The following is a 25,202-nucleotide window of genomic DNA, read 5'->3' on the forward strand; positions in this document are numbered from 1 at the left end:
ACAGTGAGGGCCTGGAGTCAGACAGACCTTGAGCCAGATGCAAGCTCCCAGCCCTCGCGCTCGTGAGCTTTTGACCTTGGGCCAGCACAGTGTGTGGTTCATAGAAGGCATTCTGTAAATCCCTCTTGACCTGAACTGTTGAACCATGCTGATTACTTACTTGATTTGATCATCAGTTTCCTTCTTATAAGATAGTGTTTAAGAGCACAGGCTTTAAAGGCAGAACAACTGGGATCTGATCCTTGCTTTACAAGTGCTTAATCTCTCTACGCCTCAGTTTCTTCATCTGTCAAATGGAGATGATAGTATCTGCATCATAAGCTGATTATGATGACCACAGGAGTCAAAAGTTCTTAAAACAGTGTCTGATACAGAGTAAGCACTATGTATGGATGTATTGTAAAAAGAGAATTCTGAAATTTTCTAACACATGATAAACACTCCGAAAATATTATGTATATAATATTTTCACTTTCTTTATGGATATTTTATTGACTTATTTTTATATATCTCCATACATGTTATAAGGCCCTGCCAAAGTCTTCAACATCCTCCAAAGGCCTCCATGAAAAAGAATAAAACTCCTTTCTACTGCTCCGTGCTTTGTAGCTTACCAAGTGCTTTGGTGACAGACTCCCATTTGATCCTGACCCCTAACCCCTACCTGTAGGGGTCCCACCTGGCTTGTTCTGGCTGATCCCCCAAAGAAGTCTGGCCTTTGGCTGGAGAAACTCACTGCTGACTTTTCTCCCAGACACATCAAGCCCTAACAGAACACGGATTTGTCATCATTATTGCTGGCTACCTTGCAAAGTACAGGAGGTGATTCCGCTGTTGCCATCCCTGACTTGGGGCTGGGATTGTTTTCTCACCGGAGGGAAAAAAACAACTTTGAAACTTACCATTTGGATGGGAATTTAAATGTCTCTTCAGTTTACTTGTGTTTTGTGAGGTGGTAAATAAATGGGGGAGAGAGTGAAGGGGAAATGTCCTTAAGGAATGCAACATAGCCATGAACTGTTATGAAACTGTCAAAAAATTTTTGAACCAGAATACTCAGTGCTGGTGATCATGCAGTAAGACAGCTACTGATGTACTGCTAGTGGGATTGTAAGTTGCTCCAGCCTTTCAGAAGGTGATTTGGCAATATGCCTAAGGAGACTTAAAAATGTTTAGATCTCTCTAGAACATAAGATTCTTGAAGGCAAGGGTTTTCGTCTGTCTTTAAATTTTTTGCTTATTACTGCATTACCAATTTTGAATGTTGTCCAGCACCTAGTGGGTGCTCATTAAATATTTGTTGAATGAATGAATGAATGAATGAAAAAGTCATCAATCTCTTAAGTCCAGTAGTTCAACCTAAAGAAAAATCAGAAATACAAACAAAGTTTTAAGTGTGCTCATCACAGCATAATTTATAATAGTGAAAGTTTGGAAACAATTATATTATACAAAACAGGGGAATTATTAGATAATCAGTTGGAGTTGTTTTTCAATTTTTAAGTGATGTTTTAGGTTGAAGTTTTAGTATGTGGGAAAATGCTTGTCTTATAATTTTAAGAGGAAAAAATTTCATATATATATATATATATATATATGAAATTTTATGTATAGTATAATCTCAACTTTGTTTATACCAAGGTTTTTTTTTTTTTAAGCACAGAAAAAATAAAGGAAGGAAATAGAGCAAAACAATGCAGTGGTTATCTCTGAGTGATGATATTAGGTGTGATTTTTATTTAATTTTTCTTAACTCTTCAGTGTACAATAAGCATATATTACTTTTAAACTTAAAAAAAAAAAAAAAAGTTACAAAATCCCTATTGAAATTAGAGTCAGATGGAGACCAGGCTTGTGACCCAGCTCTACAACCTGCTGGGTGTGTGCTGATGTTCCAAAGACTTTATGTGGTTCACATGATATATGTAAAAGTGTTGTCTTACAAAATGCTAAGCATAAAACTAATGTATGAAATGATAGCTGTTGTTCTTACGACCATTGTAGCAAAGTAGCATCTTTTGAGAAAGGTGTCCAGAGCGTTGCAATATCCATTTGTGACCGGTGTTAAAATTCCCAGCAGGTTGGGAAAGGCATCGTCAGTTCCTAGAGTGGAGGAGACACCGTCTGTTTTGTATGTTATGGTGCCTGGCAATTCAGGTGCCGGCTGACTTCTACCGTGTGAGTAAAGAAAGGTTGAAGAATTGCTGAACTGCCGCGTTAACTTGTCAGGGTAACAGTGACCTGTACTCTTGTGTACACAAGTGAGTCATTTTCCTGGATGTGAGCCTAGCCTACCATCATCATCTCCATGCAGCTTCTTTGTTCTCTTTTCACACACAGTCACGCTGAATCCTCGTAATAACTGTGTGCAGAGGGGTCTGTATCATGCCAGGTTTATAGATGAGAAAGCTGAGGCCAATGGAAGGGTAAACAGCCTGCCCAAGGTCACAGACTTAGCCACCCATGTAACCAGGATTCAAATGCAGGTCTCTTTGGCTCATAAGTTCTATACTCTTCCCCCTCCTGGACTTCCTTCCAGAGGAGTGACTAGAAAGTATATTCTCCAGGTCATACTGAATTGGGGGGACTTCCTTGGACATTCCAGATAGCACTGGTCTAACCTTCTCTGTTTTGTTGCTAGCCAGAAATGGAGAGAACCCGACATCTCCAAATCTGGAGAGGAACTGCATAAAATGCTCCTTTGTTACCGGTTTCAGTAGCAACCCTTAGATACATGGCTTACGTCAGATGTCGGGGCTGAGCTAGCCACATCCAGCAGTTGTCTAGCAAAACCGTGTCACCCCATCAGTCACAGTAAAATGCCCTGTGTTTGCCTGCTGAAGGCCACAGGCCTCCCACTTCTCTCTCCTCGGATGTAGTGAGGAAGTCACCGCAGTTGGGGAAGGGCTCCTTGACCTCTACCAGAGCCTTTACCTCTTGAAGATGGAGTCCATTTACGTTGTTCTTCCAAGTGGTATTTGTTCGACAAAGCTCAATAGTCATCCTGGTATAAGTGGAATATTCTCCCTCCTAATGCCTGAGAAGCCAGGTCTGAGCATATGCTGAGAGCTGGGTTATTGTGAGCTTTGCGATCCAATCGACTGGCTCTTTAGAGAAAAGCAGCAGTCCCCTGTGGGCCATAACCCAGTGCCATTCTTGCTCGAGTGACCGAATTCCCTGGACTCACCTGCCCACCCATTGTCATGGTGACTGTAATAAAGGGATGGGCCAGTGAAGAAGTTGGACTGGCTGGAGAAATAAAAAGAGGGAATGTGGTCCCAGGTCCTGCCCAGGTGGGTTCAGGCAGGCTTGGACCCTGGGTGAGATTTTGTTCACAGGAGGTGTATTAGTTTGCCGGAGTTGCCATAACAAAGTGCCACAGACTGGATGTCTTAAACAACAGAAATTTATTTTCTCACAGTTCTGAAGAGTAGAAGTCCAAGGTCAAGGTGTCGGCAGATTTGATTTCTTCTGAGGTCTCTCTTCTTGGCTTGCATGGGGCCGTCTTCTCCCTGTGTCTGCATATGGACTCTCTCTTCTGAGTCTGTGTCCTAATTGCCTCTTCTTTAAGGACACCAGTCAGAGTGGATTAAGGTGCACCAAAACGACCCCATTTTAATTAACTTAATTACCTCTTTAGAAACCCTACCTCCAAATACAGCCGTATTCTGAAGTACAGGGGTTAGGACTTCATCATATGAATTTTGGAGGACACAACATAACAGGGGGCCTGCAGAAAATTGGACTGGAACAACCAGAACTGAGCAATCACTTAGCACATTCCGATCCACAAGGGCTGATGTCAACAACTCTGATGCTGGAGTGGCTCATCACACCCCAGGGACAGAGCAGCATCGTAAAGACTGTGAGGACCCCGGCCTCATGGATGCCCACGTGGCGCTGAGCAACAGACATGGGGGCTGGCCCCAATCTCCCAGGCCTGGGGAAGGTCTTCTACCTTTCCCCGCATGGCTCCGTACACTGGGAGGCTCCCGTCTTGCCTCCTCTCCTTCTGAAATGTACCTGGACGCTATCCCTTCTCTTCCACTTCGTTTCCTCCGCTCTGCTTGGTATAGAGCATCTTCCTTCTTCACATGGACCACGGCCTCAGCCTATCACTGCCTCGAGCCTCCAGCCTCTGCCCCTCCCCAGCCCTCCACTCAGCTGCCAGAGGGCTCTTCACTGTGAAGGTTGGGTCGGTACTCGCGGGCTTTGCCTTCCCCATCGCCTACAGGATAATTAGCATTCCTTAACAGGGCACATGAGACCATGCTTGAAAGCCCTCAGTGGCTCCTCACCGCCCGCAGAGTAATACAATTAGCAAAGCTTGCGAACCCCATTTCAGTCTGGTCAGCTCTATCCCTCCAGTCTGACTGCCCCTCAGTCCCACCCCCCATGTGGTCCAGCACCCCACATCTGCTCCTCTTCCCTCAGGTGCTCCATGCCTGCCCTGCTTCCATCTCCTGCCTCCAGGCTTGAAGAACTGTCCAAAGTCAAGGTCTAATTCAAATGTTGCTTTTCAGTGACGCCTTCCCCAGGGCTCCCACAGCCCTCAAGGAGAATTGTTCTCTCCCGGTTCTGTAATCCCTTAGCACTTGATACATTTCTGTGTCTGTGCTTAACATCTTGAATTGTTTCATTTTCTTTACTTTGTCTCCATTATTAGGACGGGAGCTCCTTAACAAAAGGACTTTCTCGTATCCATCCCTATATCCCCACAGCCCCGCACATAGTAGGTGCTCTATAGACCCTTGCTAGTGAGTAAATAGACGAAGTTGTAGGGTGTGTGTGTGGGGTGTCTCTCTGTGACCTTATGATGGTCCGGGCTTGTCAGGTTCTCTGATGATGTCGTTTTCAAACTTGAGTGACGAGCTCTTCCAAGACAGTGTCCATGACCATCCCGTCTGCAGCAGCACTTCTGTCCTCTGGGGGCTGGGTTCCCTCCCCATTTGGGACAGTCAGCAGAAGTGCTATGAAGTGCAGTGTAAGTTATGTTAAAATTAGGTGTGAGAAAATGGAGCTGGAGATAGAGGCTGCAAACACCACTCACCTCGAGAGCCCCATCACTGCGATGTGATGTGTAAGGAGAACCAGGACGTGTGGGGAACAGGCAGCAGCAGCTTAGCTGTTGGAGCTCTGGCCCAAGTAGAACACAGTGTGAGTACTTGGCAAGTGAATGCCCTCATCTGTGTCGTTCCTCCTGCCTTCCAAGAATAAGATACAGGAGAATGTTCTACCAGTGGTCAGAAGCAGAAGAGATACAAGTACTTGCCTTGTCACGGAAAAGAGCAAAGCAGGAAGAGATGTAAGGGAGAAAAATTTAGCCCAATATTCTTTTCAGACAATTTTCTTTGCCACAGAACCTTTTATTCACCCAAAATCTCAAATAAGGAAGCTCAATGAATATCATAAAAGCTGAGTTGAGCTGCATGGGAGAAGCAAGACAGACACCTATTCTCACGACACTCCCCACTCAAGACCTCTATGGAACCTCTGAGGACCCACTAGGGTCTTCAGAGTCCAGACTGGCATCTCCTAATCTAGTTGTCCAACCTCGGAGACTAATATTTATTAATTCATCCATTCGCGTGCTCTCTCTCTCTCTCTCCCCTTTCTCTCTTTCTCCAAACATTTATTCAGCTCCTACTACAAGCCAAGCACTAAGGTAAAAATAAGTAGGACACAGTACCTGCCATAAGGAAACCTAGGCATCTAAATGGGGAGACAGACTTGTAAACAAACACCTGCAGCAAATTGACAAATATTTTTAGAGCTCCAGGGCGGTGCAGGGGACAGCAAGGTTACCAAGAAAGGAGAGAGCAATTGATCTCCAGTCAGTGCCCAAAATAAGGTTGCCTGAATTACCAAGCCAATGAGATTTATTCCCTACCCCGCTGCCGCTAAAGGAATAAAAGAGGAAGCTTTTCTGTTAAGAGCCTGTGCACCGCCCCCGGGCCGCCCAGCTCAGCACCATCGGTGCAGAGAGCACAGGGCAGGCGCTGGGAGGGGAGGGAGGGCAGGACGAGGAAATCTCTCTCCAGCCTCAGGACCCACAGCTGCTGCTTCACAATGAGCAGGGCCAGTGCCTGGGCCCTGGTTCTTTTGTCCCAGGCCGCTGGGGAGTTAGGAAAGCCATTGTGCCCAGAGATCTTTAAATAACATTGTCACTCACAAGTAAACCTTAGGGAAGCCCAGGCTTTCTTTCACCAGAAATGAATTGAGCCCATTAGTAGAGGAAAGGGCCCTGCCCTCCCCTTCATATTTTAGTGCCTGGTCGGGCTGTGGAGAGGGCCAGGCTTTCACACTCAGAGCTGCCAGTTTTGCCTGCACACAGCCCGAGTCCCAGGACGCTGCTCACCCTGGAACTTGATGTGTTTGCACTTTCTGCTCTGCTGAGCCACAGGTTTTGAGGATGAGATATGTGACTTCATGCGGTCATTTTCTACTGGTCTCCTATGATTTAGGAGCCTGGAGAGGACACGAACTTAGTCACCTGGGGTTTCCTCGGCAACCCATCTATGTTTATGTGGGACTGAGATAGTACCTACTTATAGTGGGAGCCCCTGAAAATTTCGGAAATAAATAATTAGTATATACTAGCAAGCAGCACTTGTTAGATTATTTTGAGAGAAGTTAAGAAAGGGAGGGAGTTACGTAATGTGTATGAAGGGTGCATTCTGAGCCAGGCACCGAGCGGCGTGCCAGGCTCCCTAGATTATTATACTAGCAATTACTGGGATATTATTTATGCAATGTTTCTCTCTCTCCCTGTGATCTGCAAGCTCCAGGAGGGCAAGCACTGTGCCCCTCTTGGGTACTGCCGCAGTCCAGCTCCTAGCACAGTGCCTGGAACACAGTAAGGCATGCAATACATAGGTTGAACGAATACACGAATGATCTTATATAATCTTCTGATGATCTTGTGGAATTGGTATTATTATTATTAACCCCTTTTACAGATTAATAAACTGAGAGTCTAAGAAGTTGAGTAACTTGCTTAAGGTCACACAGTCATTAACTCTGACAGTATTAACCCAGGGCTTTCAAACTGAGCCCTTGTCTATACTTGAACCTGAAAGTACTCACTTTTTTTTCTTTTTTTGGATCGGAAAACAGAAAAGAGAAGGAATCCTTTTTTCCAGTGCTCTAGGAACGACTCTTGTTCTGCCTTCTTTCTAGAAGAGAGAGACAGGTTACTCTCATAATTATTATTTTATGTCTTACCAGGTCTTTCTCTAAATGGGTGAGGAGGTCACTTGCTAACACAAATGGTGAAAGGTGGCCTTTTCCACTGCCTTTCTTTTGGGGTATGATTCTGACTATAACAATGAAAACATTTGTGGAAAAGGAGGAAGGTGTGGACTGGAGTAGTCATGAAAGGCTTTATTCCAGGGCTAAGACTTGAGTTAGTTCTCAGGGATGAGTAGGATTTACCCAGAGGGTTGAGGCTGGACTCTCCATGAACAGTATGAGCCAAAGCATGGAGGGGGCAATGAGGAGAGCGAAGAGACCCACTTGTCTGGAACAGACGTAACCAGGGATCATGCCTTGTCCCCACTTAAAAGCCTGCAGGAGCTCCCTAAGTCACAGGGCCCTCAGCTGGACCCCAAAGCCCTCCATGACCTGGGCCTGCCTGCCTTGTGCCTGCCCAGGTCTCTGGCCTAATCTCCACCGCTCCTCTGCCCAGCAGCCCCACTGAAGCAAGCTGCACCGGCCCTGAGCAGCACACCTCCCAGGTCTCTGCATCTTTGCGCATGCTGATTCTCTTACCTGGAGTACCTCCCCTCCCCTTGCCCATCGGCAGAACTTCTACGTGATCTCAACTAGACATGACCTCCTTTGCAAAGCCCTCCTGTCTACCTCCTTTGTAACCCCAAGCGATTAGCCCCCTTCTCCTCACACTCCCAGCTCCTCCTTTATTTGCGTCTCTTTCTCTGTCAAACTGTCATGTCTGTATATCCTTGCCCCTGACCCAGCTTTCCATTCTCCACGCCATACCCTTCCACTTGGATTTCCCGAATAATGACCTTCTCTTACATCTTCAGTCCCTTCGAGGACGTTATCTCCACCTCCATCTATTAACTTAAACCTACCCCCAACCTGAGTTGACTGTTTCTCCCAAACCCTTCTCATGCTACTTTCACACTCCTCAACCTTCCAAGTCAGGACAAAGGTAGGTAGCCTTTTATTCCTCAAGAATAAAAACTTTTAGAACTGCCCTTTCCCATCCTCTTATTTAAACAAATAACTTCCACAGCAACAAAAACCGCTTCTCTGTGCCTTTTCTAAGAGTTGCGCTATTTAGAGAGACTGACCTTTTCTCCTTTTCATCACTGTCGTTTACCACCTTCCATTCATTGAGGACCTTGGCACCGGCTTATAAACTTTCTCCACCCCAATCCTGCCATCATCTTGGATGACTTCAGCATCAAAGGGCTGGTTCCTCCAAAACCCAGGCCTCTCCCAACTGGAATACCTTCCCTCTGCATTTCCCCTCAGCCATTCCCCCAGTCACACCCTGGACCTTGGCATCATGTGAAATTCCTCTCTGTGAATCACTGAAATCATAGAATCATAGAAATCAGTGATTCTGGGCTTCCCTGGTGGCACAGTGGTTAAGAATCCGCCTGCCAGTGCAGGGGACGCAGGTTCGAGCCCTGGTCCGGGAAGATACCACATGCCGCGGAGCAACTAGGCCCGTGCGCCACAACTACTGAGCCTGCGCTCTAGAGCCCACGAGCCACAACTACTGAGCCTGCGTGCCACAACTGCTGAAGCCCGGGCGCCTGGATCCCGTGCTCCGCAACGAGAGAAGCCACCGCAATGAGAGGCCCGCGCACCGCAACAAGGAGTAGCCCCCACTCGCTGCAACTAGAGAGAGCCCGCACACAGCAATGAAGACCCAACACAGCCAAAAATAAATAAATAAATTTATTAAAAAAAAAAAAAAAGATATCAGTGATCCTAACAACACTCTCTGACCAGAGATGCTGCCTGGTCAGCCACGCCCTCTGAACTCACCGCAGTCTCCAGGCCACTCAGCCCTCTGCCTATGCCGGTCATCGCTCTTGCCCACGGACCTAGTCCAGTCCTGCTTCAAGTCCATGGTCCATCATTCCTGCTCTTCCTGACAGTACCCTCAACTTTTTGCCTCTATGTCTTTTCACTGAACTCTTTTGAGAAAAATCACAACCCTCGATAACATAGCATGGCGTGGAGAAAGCAAACAATTCAGTTTTGCTTTCTCCATGCCATGCTAGAGGAAAACACGCAGCAGGAAAAAGTGTACAACTGTATATTTATTGTCACCAACCTCAGCTGAGCCCTTTTTAGTGCTCAGAAGTCTCCTGTTTCTCTGACCACCTTGCTCTCACCCTCTCACAACTTTTCTTTCAAAACTTCCCTACTCCGAAATCTCCAACCCTCACTCCAGGCAGATAATTTCCCCATTGAGCCTGTAAGCACACAGCACCTTCACGTGTCCATCCCTCCTTCCCTTCTGCTACAGCTGCTGAGGTGGCCTCCTCTGTCCATGGCCAGTCCCCACCGGCCGGGCTGTGGCTCCCATTCTCTCCCTTCCTGAGGAATCCACCCCATCAGCATCTAAACATGCTCACGTCTCTCCACCATAAACCACTCTTCATTAGTAGCTGACCTTCTTGTAAGAATTGTGTGCATTTGCTGATTCCCTTTCCTACCGTCCTGCTCTCTCTTCAAACCACAGAAGTCCAACTGCAGCCGACCTTCACTGGCTTACAGGGAACCTCCACTTGGCTAAATCCAGCAGACAGTTTTCAGTCCTCGTATTACTTGACCTCTCAGAGAAATTCAGCAGAGTTGACCACTCCTGCCTTCCTGAAACACTGTTCTCTTGGGCCATCTTGTGACAACCCATCTTCTGGTTCCCCTTCTACCTTTCGGCTGCTTCTTCTCAGTCTGCTCCCCTGGCTTACCCTCCTTTACCCAGCCTTCAAATGCTGGAGTTTCTCAAAGCTTAGACCTAGGATTCTTTCTCCCTCTGAACTCTCTCCGTAGAGGAATATATCCCCGCTGTAGTTTCAGATACCACCGATTTGCTAACAATTTTCAAATTCATTCTCTAGCCCTCTCTCTAAGACCCAGATTTCCAGATACCCAGCTGACTGCCTGACATTTCCAGATGGATGTTTCAAAGGTTGTCAAACTCATTGTGTACCAAGTTCAATTTGAGATGCGTTCCTTTCCTTCCAGCCCCTCCTCCACCCCAAAATCCTCATTGCTTAGCATGCCATCTCCCAGCCACCACAGTCACCCACCCGGTTACCATGGCAGTGATATCGCCCCAATTCTCTTCGCTGTAGCCATAGTGATCTTCCCCCGACACACACACACACACACACAGAGAGCAAATTATGTCTCTTCTGTTTAAAACCTTTCTGTTCTTGAGGTTGAAAACCTAAGTCCTTAGCAAAGTTGCCCACACACTGTACCATCTTGGCCCTGCCTCCTCTTTCTGAGCCTTGAACATGCTGTTTCTTCTCCATTTAGGATGTTTCTCTGCTCAACTCCATCCTGGCACTTGGCCTAATTAACTCTTTGTTTGTCTTTCATCTCACGTCTCGAAGGTTGCTTCCTTAGGGAAGGCTTTCCTAGTCACCCTTCCCCCAAAGGAAACTACATCAGGGCTCCCAGTTCCCTCCATGCTCTCACAGCATCCTCTGCATCTGCTCTGTAGTATTTCTTATCATGAAATAATTACGTGGTAATTACTTATTGACTACTTGTCTTCCCTATGGGGATGGGAACTTCTCTTTCACACAGCTGCATCCCCACGCCTAGCACATTACCTTGCACAAAGTAGCTACTTAACAAATTTTTGTCAAATGAATGGCACCCCCTCATTTTGTTACTTTGAATGAATGATGAATCACTTTGTCTTGTGTCATCTGTGTTAATTTTCCCTACTGGAAGGTGAGATGGGCTTTGCCATCTCTCATCTGCGCCTAGAATTATGTACGTCACACAGTACCTGCTAGTTGAATGAGTGAATGACGGTTCGTTTGAGTAAGAAGGGTGGACCACGTGGTGGACAGCTCAGCAGAGGCAGCCGTGAGAAAAGCTTCCTAAGGTCCTTATCTTCAAGCCTCAGGTTATCTGGTTTGCATTAACTTTCATCCATAAAAATGCTTCAGAGATTTGTTCCCTATAAAAGCCAGTCACTGGTTTTGATTTCTCACCAATGTTTAATGATCTTGATTTCTCACCAATGTTTAACTGCCCAGAATGCCCAGATACTTAACTTGAAGCTTCTGTTCTCTCTCTCTCCCTTTCTTTCTTTCTTTTTTCTTACTAGGGAAAATAACGGAGAAATCCCTTTGATTCAGACCCAGTGGAAAGAACTCGGCTCCTGTCTTCTGCATAGGTGTGGCAGCCGATCTTCTCTCTGTTATAAACTTACCCAGTGCCAGGACTCTCGTCGGGGTTTTCCAGTAGGGACAAAGAGAGACCTTGCTAGACAACAGTGTGTGGTGATTAGTGCCATCGTTGTGCTTTGGCCGTATGCAGTCTTCGTATTTTCAGGCAATAACATTAACAGGTAATTCTATTAAATAGCAGCATTTTCCTTCTTGTCATTGCTGCTCATCCCGAAAGATAAATCTTTACTAATAAGTCAGCCTCCTACCCGCCTCACCCCCACCTCCTTCAGAAATTCTCCTGATTGCCTTTCTATTGAGATATTTCCCCAGGATAATATACTCACCTCTACTCCTGAATTCGTGTGCGGTGGATTAGAATTTGGGCAAAACTTTTGTCTCCTCTTCTGGGGCAGTTCCTCATTATCACCGGGGATGCAGGTGAAAAGCCCCGACTTTGCAGGAATCAGCATTCACAGGTCCAGGCCTAGGACTTGAATTTTAAACCAGCACCCCAGGTGCTCCCCAGGTACACTGAATTTTGAGAATTGTAAGTTTAAATCAATAACCTTTCATCCTTCTATGCACTAGAGTGATTAGTGGACAGGCATAGGAGAGCGTGCTCAGCAGAGGAACCAGCACGCGTACGAACACAGGCATGAAAATGCCCACTTCCTCTGGGAGTGGTGGAGGAGTTTTCTATGTTGAGGGCTTCTCATGGAGGTTGGCAGGAGATGAAGCCAAGGATGACGCACAGCTTATGAAAAGCGCTGCAGGCTTTGATGAAGATTTTTTATTGAAGTATAGTTGATTTACAATATCTCAAGTGTACAGCAAAGTGATTCGGTTACACACACACACACACACACACATATATTCTTTCTCAGATTCTTTTCCCTTATAGGTTATTTTTTTTAATATATAAATTTATTTTATTTATTTATTTTTGGCTGCGTTGGGTCTTTGTTGCCGCGAGCGGGCTTTCTCTAGTTGTGGCGAGTGGGAGCTACTGTTTGTTGCGGTGCGCGGGCTTCTCATTGCGGTGGCTTCCCTTGTTGCGGAGCACGGGCTCTAGGCGCGCGGGCTTCAGTAGTTGTGGCTCACAGGTTCTAGAGCGCAGGCTCAGTAGTTGCGGCGCACGGGCTTAGTTGCTCCACGGCATGTGGGATCTTCCCGGACCAGGGCTCGAACCCGTGACCCCTGCATTGGCAGGCGGATTCTCAACCACTGCGTCACCAGGGAAGTCCCTCCCTTATAGGTTATTACGATATACTGAATATAGTTCCCTGTGCTATGCAGTAGGTTCTTGTTGTTTATCTATTTTATATATAGTATTGTGTTACCTGTGAGTCCCAGATTCCTAATTTATCCCACCCCCCTTTCCCTTTTGGTAACCATAAGTTTGTTTTCTATGTCTGTGAGTCTATTTCTGTTTTTTAAATAAGTTCATATCATTTTTTTAGATTCCACATATAAGTCCTATCATATATTTGTCTTTGTTTTACTTACATCACTTAGTATTGAATATGATAATCTCTAGGTCAGATAAAGATGTTTTAAGTTAGAGAGTGAAATTATCAAATTTGGTTTTTGGAAAATGTCAGTCTGGCAGAAGTTCTGAAAGCTGTATTCCAGGGGTGGGACAATAAGAGCGAGGAATGGGAGGGGTTGAGACTGGAGGCCAGGACTTGCAGGAACCATTTGTTTATGAGCAGACCAGGGATGATGTCGATCTTAAAAAAAGGAGGATGAGAATGAGGAAGGTGGATAAAAGAGGAATCTCAAACTCTGTCTCAAACTATTCAGGAGATAGAACATCACCTAGATTTGGTAATGACTGCAAATTTGGGCTGAGTTGTGAGGAATCCAGGATGACTCAAATTTCTAATGAGCTACCGGGTGATACCATTGCTGAGTAGAGAGTGTGGGAGGGAGGTTTGGCCTGGAAGATGAGTTTGATTTGCAGCATGTGGTGTTTGACAGGCCTATGAGACATGTAGGTCGGGATGCCCAGGAAGCAGATGGATGTCTGTGTCTGGAATTGAAATGACTCTGGAGACATAATGCAAAGCATTGCTTTTGCCAACAAATTATCACCCAACCTGCTTTGTTTGAAATAACGATAGCTGACATTTACTTAGTGAGTCCTTACTAAGCATCAGATACCCTGCTACATGTGACACACATTATGAAGTGCATACTGTTATCAGTCCGGTTTTACAGAGGAGGAACCTGAAACCTGAAAAGTTAGATAACGTACCCAGATGCGTCTAGTAAGGGTCAGAGCTGGTATTCACTCTTTTGCAGTCAGACTCCATTACTCGTAATCATTATCCTGTGCTATGGTGTTTCTCAAAACGTTTAAACCACAACCTTCAGTTAAAAATACACTTTACATCACAAGCCAGTACACAGATACACAATATACATGCGCACACACGTGCACACACATACACTTGAAATTAAGCAAAAGTTTAGTAAAACAATACTTGTCCGTGCTAAATGTGATACAACCTGGTATTTTCTACTCAAGTCTACATCATTTTTTAAATATTGGTTTCTCCGTATTAAATTGATTTCACAGACAGAGCTGGTTTGATAAACTCAGCCGTATTTATTTCCCCTGGGGTGAATATTTCCCTTCTATTCCCAGCCCTTGTCATTCTCCCACCTTTGGGGAAAGAACAGTAAATGTTGCTGAATGCTTTTCCCCTTTCCCTCTAGAGAAGGTATTAAAGGTAATAGGCTGGGGTCTAGTGGGATAAGGCCAGCCAAGAAAGTCTCACTTTAGTAGACTGATCAAACTGTCTTTAATGTGGCTGACAAACGTTATTGCAAAATGTTGAAATCACAACAAAGGATGCAAAACAATGTGTGCAAAATAGTGATTACAAGTATGGACTTTAGTGGCACACAGACCTGAGTCCGTATTCCAGCTCCACAGCTTATTAACTGTATAACCTTGGGCAGATATTTTACTTCATATGGGTATTGTAGAAGGATAAAATTCAAATAGTGCATTGGTTCATTCAGTATCTACACAGCCTGTCCTTTAGTAGGCACTAAAAAATGGTAGTAAAATCTTTGTTAATGTAATAGAAGTTATAAAATATAAACCAACCCACAAACTGAATATTCATCTGTAAAAGCAAATTAAATTTCCAGACTATTCAACAATGACCCAATCAGTCATTCAGTGGTGTATTTAGTCAATCAGCATAAATTTAGAATAAGCTGTTCATTTGTCCTTTAAAGGAGACTTTAAATATTGACTGTACTTATCACAGGATAGAGGTATTACAAGAGCTTGGTAGCTAATGGCACTAAATATAGCCTTGGGCATAGAGCTGTTTATTTTGAGACATTTGGAGGAGAGGTCACCCTGCAGTTCTCTGTGAATGTCAACATCGCTTCCTTCAGAGGACACAGTGTCACTCTAGAATAGCCGAGCCACAATTGTAGGAATTCCAATGACCTTTTAGGAAATCACCAATGGAAAAGAACGATTTGATTAACTAAGTACCTGTGGACCCTAAGCACAGAGGTCCCAGAGCTGATCATGTTTCTGAGCTGAGAAATTTTTTAAGAGACTCTCAAATTCATTAAGTGCAAGGATTAGACCCTATCTCAGGAGAGAATAATGAAACCATTTAATGTTGATGATGTAAACTAAGCACTGGTAAGAAGAAAAACTCACATGCTTTGAGGTTCTACATTTCTCCTTTCCCTTTCTTTTAATATAAATCTAATTTAAAAATGGAAATACAGTTCAGAAAGCATTCCCAGTACTTCAGCTTTTAACTTTCAGCCCCGCCCCCTGCTGTCACCACAGAGAAGGAGACTGGTTACCCTGATCCCCTGTATGCACATCGGTCATCTGTCTCCTGGGCAGAATGACCTCCTCCCCGGTTCACCTGATGGGGGGGCGGAGTTGGGGTCAAGGCCTAGGAGGAGGAGGAATTGGTTAACATCAGGGCTGGAACAGGTTAACAGCGATCTGCTGGACAGTTGCCCCGTAAGATGAACTTGTCCTTGGTCGGCCTCACGTCCAGTGCTGGACCCCCATCCACTTGACAGCACGCACCAGGCATGCACGCACAGTGCCTGTTCGGTGTCTGTTTGCTTTATTCCTCCTGGCCATAGTTCACCTTTTGACCCAGTCCTCCCAGGCTGGGCCCGTCAAGGAGCCGTCTAGCTGTTGGAGGAAGGAAGGAAGCGGTACTCCCCTGTCCTCAGCGGCTCCCCTGCCCATCACCTTCCTGTGCCATTACACTGTGGAGGTTCAGCTGAGTTAGAGGGCCATCAGGGTGCCAAGAACAATATTATTTAAATTTTAAATCATAGCCTCTTGGGAAGAGAGGGCCATGAAGCATTCAAACCGCCGCAGGGAATTTTGCCAACAGAATGATTCATAAGCCTTCCAACTAGCCACCTCTGTTCCCTTGTTCAGTTAGGACAAAATCCTAGAGTCACCAAGGATTTCAGGAGCAGACTCCTGCATTTCTCCTCCACGTTGGTCCTGATCCAACAACTTTGTGTAAACTAGTCTTCCAACGGCAAAACAATTGAAAGAGCCATTATTCTCACGTGCTTTTGATTGGCTTGTACTAGCCACACGCCCTCAGCATGACATTGACCCACCTGGGCCTCAATTGCCTCTTCTGTAAATGGGGATAATAACACCTGCCCTGTTTGGGGTCAAATGACGTAAACCACGTGAGGCCATTTTAGAAACAATAAAACAGTAAAAATATGCAAGACCTGCTGGGCAGAGGGGCACACAATTCATTAGACATCGTCCCTGCCCGCAAAAATCTTATTGTCTTGCAGGGAAAACAGACAAGAAAGGAAATAAATGCCATAAAGTGCAATCGCTAAGTTGCTTAGTCGCAGCCTTTTTAAAATCTTTTTGCCGCATCTTTGAATTTACAAAGAGATGCCAGCATCTCAGTGTTCTTACTCGACTGACACAACCACCCAGTGAATGCAGCAGACTCAGAGAGGGGAAGCCACTTTCTCCAGAATCACACAGCCAGAAAGTAGAGGGACGGAATGTAGAGCTTTTTCCTTATGGTTCCCTTTCCCCATACGGGCTGTGGGAGGGCAGCCCCTCTGCATCCTGCTCGTTATCCCATGGAAGGAAAATGGAAGTGTAATCCCACTAGAACAGAACTGTGCACATCATAGGTGGAACGGTTACAGGCAGCCTCCGTACATTTGCAGCACCAAAGCCCAGTCTTTGAGCCCAAAACTTGTTTCAGGTTGGTTCTGGGCAGGAAGGAGTAGCGTATCGTCCACTCTCCTTTCGGGAATTTACAGTGTATTTCTGGATCTGTAATTTTGCACCTGATCACAGAAGTATGTGATCTGGGAGGAAGGCCATTCTCAGGGCTGTGTCTGCCAAGACTTCCCGATGCCTGTGTTTCTAAGACCCCCATATATCCATCCCAGAAGTGTGCTCAGGGGCCCCCATAAACCTGGGGTTCAGTCAGAGAACAGCAGCCTCAGTAATCCCACTTCCTGTCTCCAACTGGAGTCCACGTCACCCTAACTCATAAAAGTCCCAAACATTGAGTCCTGAATTACTGTGCAGAAGGAGGAGGAGATGCCTTCCGGTCCCCTAACAGCTGGTCAGCTTCCATTGTACAGTTTCGGAGCTGACTGCCCCCAGCTCTGTCCCAGCAGTGGCTCCTCTCTGCTGTTACTGATGGAAGAAGCTGGCCAGCTGTAGCATAAGCAGTCAGCTCAGAGCATGACGTAACGGTGCTGGAACGGAAACCTTTACTGGTACACGTGTGCCTGCTGACCCTTCCTTCCAGTACCGACGCTGCTGTGAGGAAACATGGCTACGTGTATGTCATGGGCCAAGTACATAATCGCAGATGTACAAACACTCCTGTTTGCAGATAGGCTGACCAGCCTGGTGCTAATACAGAGGAGCACTTAGCAGTGGCTGAACCATTAAGGTAACTGGCTCCATTTGCAGAAGCAGAATTATTCTATCTCCAGTCAAATCAAAGCCAGCTCAGTCAACAACCTGTTTAATCTGTCCACTCTCAGCAGCAGCTGATTAGCACAGAGGAAAGAGTGTGAACTTGGAAGCGTATGGATCTGGGTTCTACTCCTGGTTTTCCCATCGACCTACTGTGTGACCTTGGGCAAGTTACCCCTCTGGCCTCAGTTTCCTAGTCCATAAAATGGGGATAATAATCCTCAGATTGTTTACTCAGGGTTGCCATGAGGGTTAAATGAGATGACCAGTATGAAGTGCCTGACCCAACCCAGTGGATGCTCAGTGAAAGTTAACGGTTGCTCTTGTTATTGGTGATGATATTTTGTGCTACAGCCTGTGTTGCTTCAGTGTCTGCTTCCCATTACCTCAAGTTTATTATCTGGTCATTAACGGTCAAGAAATCAAACAGGAAATGCCCTTCATGTGCTAAACTGTATGACACTGACTCTGAGAGAAGATGGAGAGCTGCATGAGATGGGGCATCAGGGAAGGCCTCCTGGAGGGGCAGCTTCTCCTGGGGATCGGAAGATGGATGGAGGGGGGAAGCGGTCAGAGCAAGGTGGACAGGGGTCCTGACGTGAGTCAGAGCATGGCAGCCAGAGTGAGTGTGCCTGTTGGGTGGGGTGGAGGACGGGGTGAGTGCGTGGAGCCTTGCCTGGGCCATCGGACAAGCGGTTACGCTGGATGTGGTGACGTCACTTCAGCCCCTGTTCCTCCAGCCCCCTTCTGCAGGATGAGCCCCTGACCACCCTTCAGGGCTTATCTCATGCATTGCTAATGAGCTCTCTTGTGTCACCCTGCCCCGTGAACAAACAGTAATGGTAATAAGGAGAACAGTTGGCGTTCACTGAGCACTTCCTGTGTGCCAGTACCCGTGCTGAGCATTTCACTCATGTTATTTCATTTAATCCCACAGACATGAAACAGGCAGCATTCCACTTCATAGGCTGGAGAAGTGGCCTGCCCGAGGCGGAGGCCCAGGATCACCAGTACATGTTAATCCACGTGTCTTTGCCAGTTGACTCAGGAGCATAGTCACCGGCTCCTATTCCTTTCAGGACTCCCTATTGCCTAACAGGGTACACCTAGCACAAAGCAGGAACTCATAAATGTTTGAAGAATGAATGAGAAGAGATTGTCAAGTGTACAGCAAGGCTCTGGATCCAGAGGCAATAGGCAGATCACCAAGAGGGGCTTGGGAGACCTCAGGTTGGGAAAGGTCAGTTTTTGAGGAGCACTGGGAAGCCTGGGTCTCTGGACAGCAGGAGGCTGATGGGCTCACTGCCTTTGACCCCTGCCATTTGATGGTGGGATCTATTCAAATATCTTCTCTCTGATGCCAGTAAGTTTTGTCCTGGGTTGAGCCCGCGGGTCGAATTTAGTGGCTGAGCCAGAGATGCTCATTCAGGGAAGATGATAAAATAGGTTGATGGTTAAAAGATTAACACTGGTACAGCGTAGGCACTGACCAATCAAAACAGTCCCAGGCCTTTAGTGCTGGAGCAGGATCTTGAAGCCACCTGCTTTGCCAAACATTAACCCATTGGTTGTTGGATCTTGGGGAGGTTCCAGAGGTTCCCTGGGAGAAGCCAGAGCAGGTTGGGAGGGGCACCTGACTGGGGGGAGTAGTCAGAGCAGTGGCTCTGTAGCAATTCAAATATTTCAAAAGAGTCATAACTAGTAGGTCCTTACTGGTGTGTCCTGGCTGAACACCACAAGGTTGCTCTCTGCTAAGAAAGTCAGCCATTTTTTAAAAGCCATTTGTCCTATTTTGAGGACTTTGTTAAAACTAGATGATATGACCCCAAACTCTGTTTAACTACGCATACAGAAACTGTAGATTCTCAATGTAGTAAGAATGAATAAGGACCCCCACTGTCAACTCCTCCAAGTTGTACAAACCCTACTCTTACCGTAGGACTTCTGGTATACCTTATGGGAATTGTGACTTTTTGACATACAGACCAAGAGCCTGAGTGCCAATTAGTAAAGTTTATTTCTTTCGTAGAGAAATGTAAGTTCTAATACTTTTCCCTTACACCCTAGTGAATCGTCTTGTGCCTATCCTATTTTGGAAGCCATGGTAAAGCTAAAGTGCCTGCATTTCTGCTTTGCAAACTGGTAAATCTGAAGTTGCCTTAACATTAGCTTCAGGATGAAAAGAAGCTTCTAGAAGTATTTTTTTTAATCCCTGCAATTACCAGTTGCTAAACAGTCATACTGTTTCCTGAAATACAAAAGAAGTTGGTGGCAGTCAGACAAGAGAAACACTTAGCCTTGTAGAAAGAGGCGGACTCTTATTAAAAGCCACAGTGGTCATTAACAAAGATGATGTCATAATTAAATGCCCGGGCCTGCCTGGGATCCTACAGCCAAGGAGAGACAAACCCAGTCTTTACTAAGCCAGTGAAGACTCACCTGCTTGATGATGTTTAGTGAGAGTGCCCAGTCTCCAGGGCAAGCTGTTTCCTGCAAAAGGATCAGGGACCTAGGTGTCATACCATGCTTGCAAAGCTGGTAGCCAGCACAGGGAATTTATGAACTGGTGACTTTGGGCTTTGATGAAGAAAACGTTGGGAGTTTTATGTGCGGAGAGTACTTTGCATAGTCTCCGTGAGTCATACTTTCAAAGAGAGTCGAGCATATCCTGATAGGTCTTTCTAACAGTTCCAGCAGTTCTTCTGAGAGGAGGAACAATTCCTCAGGCTTTTCATAAGCTGAGTCATCGTTATTACTTTATAAAAGCATAATAGGAGCCAGAATTCATAGTTTCAGATATGCCGAGATTACAAAACAAAAATGAAGAGGAAATAGGGAATAGCCAATATTCGCTTTTTTCACTCTATTTCTCTTTTTTTCCACTCCTCTTTCACCCCTCACCATCCCAACTCACGTTCTCTTAGGTCCATCTCACCAAGGTCCTGGCAGGGTGTATACTATATAAGTGGCAAAAATGGAGCCTGTGATCAAATGTTGACTGTCACTTACCTCTAGTCAAAGAAATCATCAGGAAAAAGATTATCACACCGAACGGACTTACTGATTATAAGATGCATTCTGGTTTAGCAAGCAATAAAATATGGGGTAATGACTATGCAACTTCAGGCGCATCATATAACCTCCCGTGCTCAGCCGTCTTATCTGTACAGTAGAGGCTGCAAAACCTCCTCACAAGGTGATTGTTAGGGATGGAGTGAGATTGGGTATTTATTAGTTCTTTTCTTAGAGCTGATGATAGCAACAGCTTAGTGGGGATGATCAATATATGGGCTTGAATCGCCCTGTCATTGTTAAACTCCCTGTAAAAGCACTTGTAATAATTGTAGATGAGGTATCTTTCAGCTGGTGGAGGAATGAGCGGAGCAGATACTCCCTACCTTTTCAAGCTTCCCCTCCCCACAGGAGTCTGGGGAAGCTAGACAGCCATCAGCGTCATTTAGTTCTCAGTTATCACGCACACAGCCTTCACTTCTAGGAGGAACCTTGCGTTACTTGGGGCTCATTATGAATAGGGAGCTTAAACAGGGTTGCCCCAGGTATCATCAGCCTTGACTACAATGGGGGTCATAATAACAGTATTAATTAATGAATTAGTTAATTAAAAACTGTTCTCAGCCCCCTACACAATCCCCCCATGGGGATTCTGGTCCCTTCCTTGTTGATGCCTGCCACCCGTGGAGCCACTCTGGGGCTTGCCACTGTGGCCATTGCCACAGTGAGAAGGTTGGGGAAGCTGAGGAAGCCTCGACCAGGAGCTTCTAGGCAGTGCTGGGACAGCCCTCATTCAGCAGAGCCGCCCAGAGTTCTACACGGAAAAGGTGTCTCTTTTTCACAGTGTGTTGCACATTATCATTTCAGGATAAAGGCAGGGCAGCTGGGGTCCGCATGTCCCTCAGTATCCCTTATGAGAACAGGTCCTGCAACTTCTGCCAGCAGACACTGTCTCCAGAGGGCTTAACTGGGCCAGGGAGCAGAGTCCATGACGTCCTACGTGTCCCCCATCTCTCCCTGCCAGTGCCCAAACCAGAAAATGCTGTTCAGTGAAAGACACCAGTCAGAGAATGAAAAGACAAGCCACGTACTGGAAGAAATATTTACAAAACACATGTCTGATTCAGGACTTGTATCCAAAATATGCAAAGAATTCTTTTAAAACAGCTTTATTGAGTTATAATTCACATACCACACAATTCACTCATTTAAAGTATACAATTCAGTGGTTTTGGAGATAATCCATTATTAACTTTTTAAGTTGTGGTAAAGTATATATATATATACAACAAAATTTGGTTAAACCATTTGTACAATTAAGTGTCATTAAGTACATTTATAATGTTGTGCAACCATCACTATGGTCCATTTCTGAAACTTTTTCATTGCCCTAAATAGAAACTCTGTAACCATTAAGTAATAACTCACCCACCACTTCCCCACCGCTCAGCCTTTAGTAATCCTAATCTACTTTCTGCCTCTATGAATTTGCCTATTCTAGATATTTCATGTAGGTGGAATCATACAATATTTTTCCTTTTGTATCTATCCTTCTATATCATAATGTTTTCAACGTTCATCCATGAAGTAGCATGTATCAGAATTCATTCTCTTTTATGTTTGAATAAATTTTATTGTATGTATATACATTTTGTTTATCTGTTCACATGGTGGTCACCTGGGTTGATTCCACCTTTTGGCTATTGTGAATAATACTGCAATGAACTTTGGGGTACAAGTAACTGTTCAAGTCCTTGCTTTCAGTTCCTTTGGGCATATACTAGGAGTAGAATTGCTGGGGTCATATGGTAATTCTGTGTTTAGCTTTTTGAGGAAATGCTAAACCATTTTTCCATAGGGGCTGCCATATTTTACATTCCTACCAGCAATGTACAAAGGTTTCAGTTTCTCCACATCCTCACCAGCACTTGTTATTTACTGGGGGTTTTTTTGGCTTTTTGTTTCGTTTTCTTTTTTTTTTTTTTTTTTTTTTGGTTTTTTGGTTTATAGTTACAGCCATCATCCTACTGGGTGTGAAACGGTATCACTGTAGTTTTTTTGTTTTTTTTTTTAACGTGATGATCCATTTATTTATTTATTTATTTATTTATTTATGGCTGTGTTGGGTCTTCGTTTCTGTGCGAGGGCTTTCTCTAGTTACGGCAAGTGGGGGCCACTCTTCATCGCAGTGCGCGGGCCTCTCACTATCGCGGCCTCTCCTGTTGCGGAGCACAAGCTCCAGACGCGCAGGCTCAGTTACTGTGGCTCACGGGCCTAGTTGCTCCGCGGCATGTGGGATCTTCCCAGACCAGGACTCGAACCCGTGTCCCCTGCATTGGCAGGCAGACTCTCAACCACTGCGCCAACAGGGAAGCCCTCACTGTAGTTTTGATTTGACTTTCCCTAATGACTAATGATGCTGAATATTTTTTCATATGCTGTTGGCCATTTGTATATCTTCTTTGGAGAAATGTCTGTTCAAGTCATTTGCCCATTTTTTACTTGGGTTGTTTTGGTTGTGTTGTAGCAGTTACTTAGAGACTGGATATTAAACTGTTATCAGACCTACGATTGCCAAATATTTTCTCTCATTTTGTATGTTGTCTTTTTTAATATATATATTAAATTAATTAATTAATTAATTTTATTTTTGGCTGCATTGGGTCTTCATTGCTGCATGTGGGCTTTCTCTAGTTGCGGCGAGTGGGGGCTACTCTTCGTTGTGGAGAACGAAGCCATCTCATTGCGGTGGCTTTTCTTGTTGTGGAGCACGGGCTCTAGGTGCGTGGGCTTCAGTAGTTGTGGCTCATGGGCTCTAGAGCGCAGGCTCAGTAGTTGTGGCACACGGGCTTAGTTGCTCTGTGGCATGTGGGATTTTCCCGAACTGGGGCTCGAACCCGCATCCCCTGCATTGGCAGGCGGATTCTTAACCACTGAGCCCCCAGGGAAGCCCCTGTACATTGTCTTTTCACTTTCTTGATAGTGTCCCTTTATGCACAGAAGTTTTTATTTATTTATTTATTTATTTTTGGCTGTTTTGGGTCTTCGTTTCTGTGCGAGGGCTTTCTCTAGTTGCGGCAAGCGGGGGCCACTCTTCATTGCGGTGCACAGGCCTCTCACTATCGCGGCCTCTCTTGTTGCGGAGCACAGGCTCCAGACGCGCAGGCTCAGTAGTTGTGGTGCACGGGCCTAGTTGCTCCGCGGCATGTGGGATCCTCCCAGACCAGGGCTCGAACCCGTGTCCCCTGCATTGGCAGGCAGATTCTTAACCACTGCGCCACCAGGGAAGCCCCTATGCACAGATGTTTTTAGATGAAGTAGATTTATCTAATTTTTTCTTTGCTGCTGGTGCTGTTGGTGTCATATCTAAGAATCCATAGTCAAACCCAGGGTCATGAAGACTTACCCTTATGTTTTCTTCTAAGAGTTTTATGATTTTAGCTCTTATATTTAGTCTATTGATCTGTTTTGAGTTAATTAGGAGTCCAGCTTCATTCTTTTGCATGTGGAAATCCAGTTGGCCCAGCTGCATCTCTTGAAGAAACTATCCTTTCCCCACTGAATGGAATTGGCATCCTTGTCAAGAATCAACTTGCCACAGATGTATGGGTTTATTTCTGGACTCTTATTTCTGATTCTATTCTGTTGATCTATATGTACTTATGCCAGTACCACACTGTTTTTTTTTCCTTTTTTTAAAGCACCACACTATTTTGATTGCCACAGTTTGATGTTAAGTTTTGAAATCTTTTTTTTAAAAAAATGGTTTAGGTTGTTCAAAGCCCCTTGCTATTCCGTATGAATTTGAGGATTGGCTTTCCTATTTCTGTAAAAGAGGCCATTCAAATTTTGATAGGGATTACATTAAAACTGTAGGTCAAAGGACTATTAAAACTCAACAATAAGAAAAAAACAATTAAAAAATAGGTGAAAGATCTGAACAGTACCTTACCAAGAAGATATACAGGTGAAAAATAAGCATATAAAAACTGCTCAACATAATATGTCAATAGGGAGTTACAAATTAAAACAATAATAACATGCCACTACATATCTGTTACAATGACTGAAATTTTTTAAACTGATAATACCAATTGCTAGAGAGAATGTGCAGCAACAGAAACTCATTCGCTGCTGGTGGGAACGCAAAGTGATACAGCCACTTTGGAAAACAGTTCGGCAGTTTCTTAAAAAGCTAAATGTAATCTTACCATATGATCCAGCAATTACACTTCTGTGTATTTACTCAACTGTTTTGAAAATTTCTGTTCACACGAAAACCTGCACATGAGTGTTTATAGTAACTTTATTTATATTCACCAAAAACTGAAAGCAACCAAGGTGTCCTTTAGGTAAATGGAGAAACAAGCTGTGGTACAACCAAACAGTGGAATGCCATTCAATGATTTAAAAAAAATGAGTGATCAAGACGCAAAAATACATGGATGAACCTTATGTGCTTATTGCCAAGTGAAAGGAAGCCAGTCTGAAAAGGCTACATAATGTATGATTCCAATTGTATGATGTTCTGGAAAAGGCAAAACTGTAGAGACAGTAAAAAAAAAAAAAAGGAAAAATCAGTACTTGCCAAAATTCAAGGAGTGGAAGGAGGGATGAATAGGTAAAACACATGGGATTTTAGAGCACTGAAACTGCATAGTATTGTACTATAGTACAATACTATCATGATGGATACATGATATTATGCCTTTGTCAAAACTCATGGAACTTTACAGTACAAACAGTGGACCTTAATGTATTCAGATTTTTAAAAAAATATTTAATAGGTTGGAGGATCCCAGGAA

General features: G+C 44.9%; 1 protein-coding gene across 5 annotated transcripts in view; it reads left to right on the top strand.

Annotated features, from left to right (window-relative positions):
• Positions 1–25,202, top strand: part of ME3 (malic enzyme 3) — a 317,840-nt gene that overhangs the window by 175,820 nt on the left and 116,818 nt on the right. The window contains exon 1 of one of the 5 annotated variants that reach the window (XM_036862408.1): positions 11,556–11,575. The exons of 3 other annotated variants lie outside the window; for them this stretch is intronic. The gene's annotated coding sequence lies outside the window, so the exon portion shown is untranslated. Of the gene's footprint in view, positions 1–11,555; positions 11,576–20,318; positions 20,325–25,202 lie in introns of those variants that run through there. One more of the 5 variants, XM_036862407.1, reaches the window with a different exon arrangement.

This window comes from Balaenoptera musculus, chromosome 8, assembly GCF_009873245.2.
Source record: "Balaenoptera musculus isolate JJ_BM4_2016_0621 chromosome 8, mBalMus1.pri.v3, whole genome shotgun sequence".
Taxonomy (NCBI): Eukaryota; Metazoa; Chordata; class Mammalia; order Artiodactyla; family Balaenopteridae; genus Balaenoptera; species Balaenoptera musculus.